This window comes from Plectropomus leopardus, chromosome 10 (genome assembly GCF_026936395.1).
Source record: "Plectropomus leopardus strain MGB_pleo_1.0 chromosome 10, ASM2693639v1, whole genome shotgun sequence".
Lineage (NCBI taxonomy): Eukaryota > Metazoa > Chordata > Actinopteri > Perciformes > Serranidae > Plectropomus > Plectropomus leopardus.
In genome coordinates, this window is record NC_142185.1 from 1,067,949 (window position 1) to 1,077,040 (window position 9,092).

Below are 9,092 nucleotides of genomic sequence, written 5' to 3' on the forward strand. Positions count from 1 at the left end.
AATTACCTTTTGGGAGGATTTTTAATGGAGGGTTCTAGTTTGCAGGCAGGTTACCTGACATCCATGGAAAAGAGTGGTGTAATTTTTAACCAGGGAATCTGCAGATTATTGCCATGCCCACTAAAGTTAGGCATGATATAGGAATGCGGAAGAAATCCCCATTTTTGTTGTCATTGCCACCATCTTGACTGTAAGGAAACCAGGAGGGACAGTTTCATCGGCCACAGCTCTCGACAGTCCAACTATGGCTGCACAGTGTCAAACCTCACTCTGAGTGAAGTTTTGCCTGTGTGATTTTGTAGTCTTGTGGACTGCTGATTTGGTCATTCTCCTTGATATTTGTGCTCCTGACCTAAATATACAGGCTATCTAGTTATCTTGGTTTATGTCTTTGTTTATTATTGTTGTTATGTTCTTCTTTTTTATAAAAATAGATTTTATTGAAATTCTAATTTTACAGCACAGTGTTCTCCACATACTTAAGTACATCTCAGATTTAGACATGCCTAAAAATAGATAAATAAAATAAGTAATAACAATAACATAAACAAAATGATAACCATAACAATAATTTAAGCTGCAAGCAGCTATGAATGGGCCCTCACACCCCAACGCAAGTTGAGGCTACTGGCAGGAGTGACGCAATCATCTATTTCAGTGAAAGTCTGAAAAAGTATACAGAGAGTTTGGACCCTTGAGTGAAATATTCCACATGGTGAATTACTTCCTTTGGACACACAAAACCTACGGCATCTTGGTCTACATCATTTGTAGACCAAAACATGCAGTTTTCATGAAAATCAAAAGATAGTTTTGGTACGAGACGTATTTCATGTTGCCATTAGGTGGCTCAGTGAGTATCATAGTTCAAAGACTTGTTGATGTGATAAGGGCTGCAGCCTGACCACAACTGTGAAATCTGGGGCCAATCAGTCGATGCAAAATGAACTTCCTCTTTGGCGGCAACCATTGGGTCTCCATGGCAACAGCATTCATGGTTAACCTATTCAGAGGGAGGCATCATTCAGGTCTAAAGGTTTTGTCACCAGATTTGAAGTCAATCGGATAGAATCTGTAGGAGCAGTCCATCAAAGAAAAAAGCATGTAATTTCCATTTCATGTTGCCATTAGGGGGCGCTATAAATAATGGTAACACTTGTCATGTAGATGTGTTCAGGGCAAGACTGTCATCAAAGATGTGAAGTTTGGTGTAGATTGGACCATGTCTCTCAGTTATAAACTACATCCTGGTTAATGGTGATACATGGAAATGTTTGGCCCAGTAACGGCCACACGGTGTGAGGAAAACTCACAAATGTAATAACTTTTGATATCCAGGGCCTTCTGAGAGGATGTTTAGATTTTGAAGCCAATTGGATGAAATCTGTAGGAGAAGATCGAAAAATTGCAAGCCCTAAAACTGGCCAAAATACGCTTAAATTGCACATTCAATTCAAAATGGCTGACTTCCTGTTGGGTTTAGGGTATGGGTCCAACAGGCTTTTTTGTAGGTCTTGGGCTGTTACACATGCCTCCCAAGTTTTGTAGCTCTAAGTGAAATGTACTGCAGGGTGCTCGGGCCCTAATAACAGCAACAATAATAATGATAATATGACAAGAATTGAAGTAGAAAAAAAGGGGAAATAAAGCAACACAAAATAACACACATAAAAAAGGAATACCAAAACAAAACAAAAAGACAACAACAACAACAACAAAAACAACAACCAAGCAAACTCATCATTCTTAATCAGTGGTACTAATGCCAGTGATGGATTGATTTTTCATGAATATTTCATCATGTCTTGCCAGCCTTTATCAGTATTGTGAATGATAGCATTACCTCTTATTTCAGTGGTTAGCTTTTTTCTCATATGGTTTACTCAGTGTCTGTGCTTGTTTCTGATTTTAAATGGGACTGTAGCCAACCCCAGACTATGAGGGTATGACAGGCCCAATTATAAAACCTCAAATTAGGAAAGACTACGCCTCCTCATTCTCCTGATAAATGTCTTCATTATTATCCTGGGCTTCTTATTATTTTTGAATTTGAATTTATTAAAGGATAGCCCCTTGAGATGTAGCATCTCATTTTCAAGGAGGTCCATAGACAAACATATACACAGAACACAAGACACATTACACTACATTAAAATATAAACATAAATAACATATAACAAATAAAGACATCTTGCTCACCCACTCCCACACACAACCCCAACCCACATACGCCTAATGTACAAAATAGACAAACTGATTAACAAGGATTATTGATGTGATCATAAAAACAAAAAGGGTAAAGAAAATAAATTAGAAACATGAACAATTTGTTTTGAGACAGGAGTAAAGTGACATCCTGAAACAATGAGAAGAAGTAATAGAGCGCAAAGAAAGAGGGAGGTTATTCCAATCCGATGGGGCTTTATATTGGAATGACCTTTTGCCAACTTCTTTCAAGATTCTAGGAACAACGAAAAATGGGCAGTTCATACGTCTGAGTATGGGGAATTCTAAGGAGTCATGAGTTCTTTTAAATATGGAGGACAATGGAAATAAACATGTAACACGTTCTATGTGACATTTCCTAGTGCACATGTACTAACATTAATGTCACTTACTGTAATTTGGGCTAGATCAGAAGATATAGTTTCGCTCAGGGAGGATAGATGTGACAAGGACAACGGAAAGAAAAGAGTAACAAGAATATATTTATTGGCAGGAAAGCCACTCTTCAATTTCAACAAATGAAATAGATCAGCTATGACTGACTGTGTACTTCTTGGTATTTCAAAAAAACAGTTATTACTCAGAATTCACCATCAATTTACCAATAACGACCTCAGTTGTAAATAACCACAGAAAAAATTCACAATAAAGAGATATAATATTCAAAGTGCAAATAAAATAGAAAAATGGGCCCAAAATGGTAAATGAATAAGTCCAAAAACAGTCAAATGTCCAAATCAGTCAGTGTCCAGTTTGTCCAGAGTCAGTGTGTATCATTCATCTACCCGGGTAGTGTGATTTTTGTCTCTTATCTGTATGATGTGATATGATGTGATCTCTCCAGATGCTCGATTAAGCTGTCCCTGTCGTTACACCCTCCACGCATGTAAGTCGGGTCCCTGCTCCAGGTCTCGCTGGTTCGGGCTCTGGCTCGCCATCGGAATCATTCATACATCAAAAAAAAAAAAAAAAACAACCGGAGTTTTCCCTCGACAAAAAAACAGAATAAACGGCGATGTTCACAACCCAAAAACAAACTCCTCACGATGTGGATACTTCTCAGAATCGATACCTTACCCACTTTCATTTATTTTTTTTTCTAACACTTATTGCTCTCTCTTGGCCGTAGCCTGTCTGTTCTTATCGGCATCAGTGAAGGGAAGGAAAAGAAAAACAAGCAAAAACTTTACTGTATATAGTCAGAGATTTAAGATGAGTGTCTGAGGTGTTTTGGTAAACAATATCTGCATAGTCAACAAGTGATAGTATTAGTTTTAAGATTAGCCTTTTTCTAACATGAAGTGTGAAACAATTGATTGAACAATAACGTGAAGCAAGACAGGCCATATGCCCTTTTAACAACGTAATCAATATGTGGTTTGAAGGTGAGTTTGGGGTCAATCCAAAGTCCAACATATTTGAATGTGTCAACTACATCGACAGGAGATTGATCAAGAAAATGAATATGAAAATCAACTGGATGGGATCGGAGGTGACTTGTACTAAAAATCATACTGCAAGACTTCTTTTTGGGGGTTCCGGTTCCGCTTCCCACGAGATGGCAGCTTAGACAGCGAGCTCCTCCGAAAGAATAATAAAGCGTCCTGCTAAATAGAGAATAAATGTCTGAAGTTTTACAAACAGTTAGATAGCAGGACCGCAATGGAAACGAGAGACAAAAGCAAGAAAAACACGATGGATTTAACTGAAAACGAAGAAGAATCGCGGCCTGCAGAGGCAAACGCTGTCGGCAAAGATGGCGGACGTCAGAGAAGTACCGACAAACAAAAAGTGAACATGGAGCGGATTTTACAAGAAATTCAGGATTTCCGAAAGGAGAACAACCGCCAGCTGGACTGTATAAAAGACGAGATTAATAAAACAAACCAGAGGATTGAAGAAGCAGAAGATCGTATCGAAGACGCTGAAACCAGGCTGCAAACAATGGAGCATGTGATGAGGAGCATGCTTCAAGTCCAACAACAACAAGAGAAGAAACTCACCGACCAAGAAGGAAGAGCAAGGAGGGAAAATATCAGGTTGTATAATGTGCCAGAAAACGAGGAAGGAAATTCAATGATAACTTTTATTGAAACACTTCTCAGAGATAAACTGAATATCCCCCCCGACACCGAGTTGCACATTGAGAGAGCCCACAGGGCATTAGCCCCGAAACCTGCAGCTGAAACCTTTGCGAAGAGCCTGGGAAAAGAAGGAAATCTTCCTCAACAACCAAAGAATTTACTTTGATCACGACTATCCCTCCGCCGTCCTGAATAAGCGAAAGGAATATAACGAGGTGAAACGTATGTTAAAGGAGAAGAGGATTCGCTTCCAGACCCTACAGGGCCTACAATAAACAATTGGATTGATTTGACAATAGATATATACATTATGGAAAAGGTTACTTTTTCTCTCAGCCTTAAGATGGATCAATTTATTAAACACTGGGAAAGATGGGTTCAATTTGTTAAACCTATGAGACCTGATTTCATCAAAATAATGAATTGAAGGAACATCCTTTCTTCATGAGTTCATTCACCAAGATATTACTTCCCATCTCTTAACAATTTTACTGAAAGTTAACTAACTGCTACAGGGTTTTGTTTTGTTTTTTTTTTTGACATTGGCGTTCGACCAAACTGGAAGAGTCCCGTTTAGTCTGGCTGGACAGTCTTAAAGTCTATAAGAAGGCCCTCCGCCATGCCAGGGCAAACTATTATTCATCATTAATTGAGGAAAACAAAAACAATCCCAGGTTTCTTTTCAACACTGTAGCCAGGCTGACTCAGAGTCACAGCTCCATAGAGCCTTGTATTCCTTCGGCCCTAAGCAGTGACGACTTTATGAATTTCTTTAATAATAAAATCATAACTATTCGAGATAAAATCCATCACCTCTTGCCCTCAACTGACCTGACCCTGAACTCAGATAGCCTGGATATGGCAGCAAGGCCCGAAATTTATCTGGACCATTTCTCCCCCATTGACCTTCATCAACTCTATACTTTGGTTTCTGCATCTAAGCCATCAACATGCCTGCTAGACCCCATCCCAACTAAGCTCCTCAAGGAACAACTTTTATTAGATATAATCAACGCGTCTTTATTAACAGGCTATGTACCCCAGTCTTTTAAAGTAGCTGTCATTAAACCTCTTCTAAAGAAGCCCACTGTCGATCCTGAGATTTTAGCTAACTATAGACCGATATCTAATCTCCCCTTTATTTCTAAAATCCTTGAGAGAGTGGTTGCTCATCAGCTCTGTGACTTTCTCCAAGGCAAAAGTTTATTCGAGGACTTTCAGTCAGGCTTCAGAGTTCATCATAGCACAGAGACGGCACTAGTAAAAATTAATGACGACTTATTTATCACTTCTGACACGGGTCTGGTCTCTGTTTTAATCCTATTAAATCTCAGTGCTGCATTTGACACCATTGACCATCAAATCTTACTGCACAGACTTGAAACCTCAATTGGCCTTAAAGGAACGTCACTAGCCTGGTTTAAGTCATACTTATCAGATCGTTCCCAATTTGTCCACATCAATGATCAACCCTCCGCACATACAAAGGTCTGCTTTGGAGTGCCACAAGATTCGGTGCTTGGACCAATCCTTTTCACTTTATATATGCTTCCTCTAGGCAACATAATTAGAAAACATTCCTTAAATTTCCATTGTTATGCTGATGATACGCAATTATATCTATCTATGAAACCAGATGAAACTGATCAGCTATCTAGACTTCAAACATGTTTTAAGGATGTAAAAGCCTGGATGAGCCGTAATTTCCTGATGTTGAATTCAGACAAAACTGAAGTTATTGTTCTTGGCCCAAAACACCTCGGAAGCTCCTTTTCCAACAATGTAATTTCTCTAGATGGCATTACCTTGGCCTCTAGCACAACTGTAAGGAACCTCTGAGTTTTATTTGACCAGGATTTATCCCTTGCCTCCCATATAAAACAAACTTCAAGGACGGCTTTCTTTCACTTGCGTAACATCGCAAAAATTAGACATATCCTGTCCCAAACAGATGCTGAAAAATTAGTACATGCATTTGTCACCTCTAGGCTGGATTACTGTAATTCTGTCATGATTCCTGCATTCTCCTTCTCCCCTTCACTGCCAGTACTTTTCCATTCACCTCACTCTGACCTGCTCTTTCTGCTGGCCACGCCCACTGCTGCAGTCTGCTCTCCCCCACAGCTGCAGCTCATCATCAATCAGTCCAGTACTTAAGACTCTCGCACACGTTCATTCACTGCCAGATTGTTCCTCTGCCATGCATGACTTTCCAGCGTTCTTTTGCCAGATTTCCTGTTGCCGACTCAGTTTGTTCCCGACCAACCCTCCGTGCCTGCCACCGGTGTACCCTGCCTTCTGTCCCTGACCACGCAGCCCGCTTGGCGTTCCGCATCTCTGACGGCTTCACTGGCAAAAGACCTCCCCGCCGAATTTCGACGACGATCCTTCAGCCTGCTCCTCGACGGTACCGTTGCATCCTCGGACTGTTTCCTCGGCTACGGATCCCCTGCCTGTTCCCGACCACGACCCAGCGTTTTCCCCGACGACGTTTCCACACGTGTTGTCGGTTCCTCGAGCTACGGGGTTTCCTACTCTCCAGCCACAGTGAGTTCCAGCTTCGTGTCTTCATCTCGTGGGATTACCAGAGACATTAACTGGGTAATTCACCCGAAGAACGGACAGAACATTTGTGAGCTGATCTTTAATTGTGTTGGCGATAATAAAGCTTATTACCAACTGACTTTGAGTGTTGGCGTACTGCTTCTGGGTTCATACACACCCCGTTTCAGTACAATCTGGCCAACAATGGACCCAGCAGACTCTAACGCTCTACAGTCACGTCTAGCCCGTGTTGAGGGAATGCTCCAGCAACACGAGGCTCAGCTTTCCTCAACGGCTGAGGCTCGTCATTCTGCCTCGGCGTTGAGCCAGCTAACCCTTGCTGGCTTAACCAGGTACAACAGATGGCCACCACGCTGACCCAGCACGCCATTCCTGGTTCGATCCCTGTTCAGACGGCTCCCAACCCGGCGCCACCTCCCAGCGCCAAGCACCAACCCCGAATTCGGGACACCCGAACGCTTCATTGGAGATCCAGAGGGCTGCAATCCGTTTTTGACAAACTGCTCCATCCTGTTTGCTCTGCAGCCACACGTTAATACGGAGGGCGCCAAAGTGGCCTTCGCCATTAACCATCTCACTGGCCGAGCACGACTATGGGGAACAGCAGAATGGGACAGAGGTACACCCGCCTGTGTTTCGTTTCAAGCCTTCGCGGATGAACTACGGAAGGTTTTTGGTCCAGTGTCTTTGGGCCCTGACGCCACCGGGGGCTTACTGAACCAGCGTCAGGGAAGTCGGACGGTCGCCGACTACGCTATTGACTTCAGGACTCAGGCTCGACAGAGCAACTGGAATTCGGCCGCCCAGTGCGACGCCTTCCTCAATGGGCTAGCACCATACATAAAGGATGAACTGGTCTCCTTTGAGCTTCCTCATTCTCTCGATGGTCTCATTGAAGTGACCTCGAGACTGGACAGGCGGATTCAGGCGAGGAGAAAGGAGCAGCGTCTGGAGGGAGGTTCCCACCGGTTTTCTGGTCACCAGCGGGTTCCACCACCACCTGTAACGCTTCCAGCGGACCCGAGTCTGGGAGGGACGGAGCCGATGCAGGTGAGCCGAACCAGATTATCTGCTGAGGAGCGTGAGAGACGACGTCGGGGGAGACTCTGCTTGTACTGTGGACAGGCTGGACATTTCCTCTCCAGTTGCCCAGTAAAAGGTCGGGCTCAGCAGTAGAGAGGGGCATCCTGCTGAGCCGTTCCCAGAACTCTGCCTCCAGTCTCCGCCCCTTGTTCCACGTGCAGCTCCTGTTGGGTGATAAGTTTCACACCCTCGCCACGTTCATTGACTCTGGTGCCGATGTGAATCTCATCGACGAGGAACTGGCTCGACAGCTGGGATTAACCCTGGTCTCCCTACCGCGTTCTGTTCCAGCTAACGCTCTGGATGGTCACCTCCTGGGAACCGTGACCCATCAGACTACTCCTGTCTCCATGCTCCTGTCTGGTGAACACCGTGAGACCATTCAATTCCATGTCCTGAGGTCCCCAGAATTGCCTCTGATCCTCGGATACTCCTGGCTCCGCCACAATCCCCACATAGACTGGTCTACCTGCCAGGTTGGCATGGGGTTCTTCCTGTCAACAGACCTGTCTTCGGTGGCAAGAGGCTTCAAGGGGGATCACCCGCTCCTGCACCACACCGGATCTCTCAAGGGTGCCCACAGAGTACCACGATTACGGGGAGGTGTTTAACAAGGCCAGGGCCACCTCTCTACCGCCCCACCGCTCTTATGACTGTGCCATCGATCTCCTTCCCGGAGCGCTCCTCCCTAAGGGTCGGCTCTACTCAGTCTCCGCACCAGAGAGAGTGGTTATGGATATCTACATCAGAGACTCTCTGGCTAAGCGGAATCATCCGCCGTCCTCATCTCTGCCGGAGCCGGGTTCTTCTTTGTGGGGAAGAAGGACGGTTCTTACGGCCCCTGCATAGACTATAGGGGTTGAATGAGATCACGGTGAGGAATCGCTACCCTCCCTCTCATAGCGGCGGCTTTTTTGAACTTTTACAAGGCGCATCTTCACCAAGCTTGATCTTGGAACGCTTACCACCTGGTCCGCATTAAGTGAGGGGGCAGTGGAAGACGACCTTCAATACACCCACAGGACACTATGAGTATTTGGTGATGCCGTTCGGGCTCACCAATGCTCCAGCCGTTTTTCAGTCCCTGATCAACGACGTGCTCAGAAGAACACCTTTAATAAGTTTGTGTTCGTA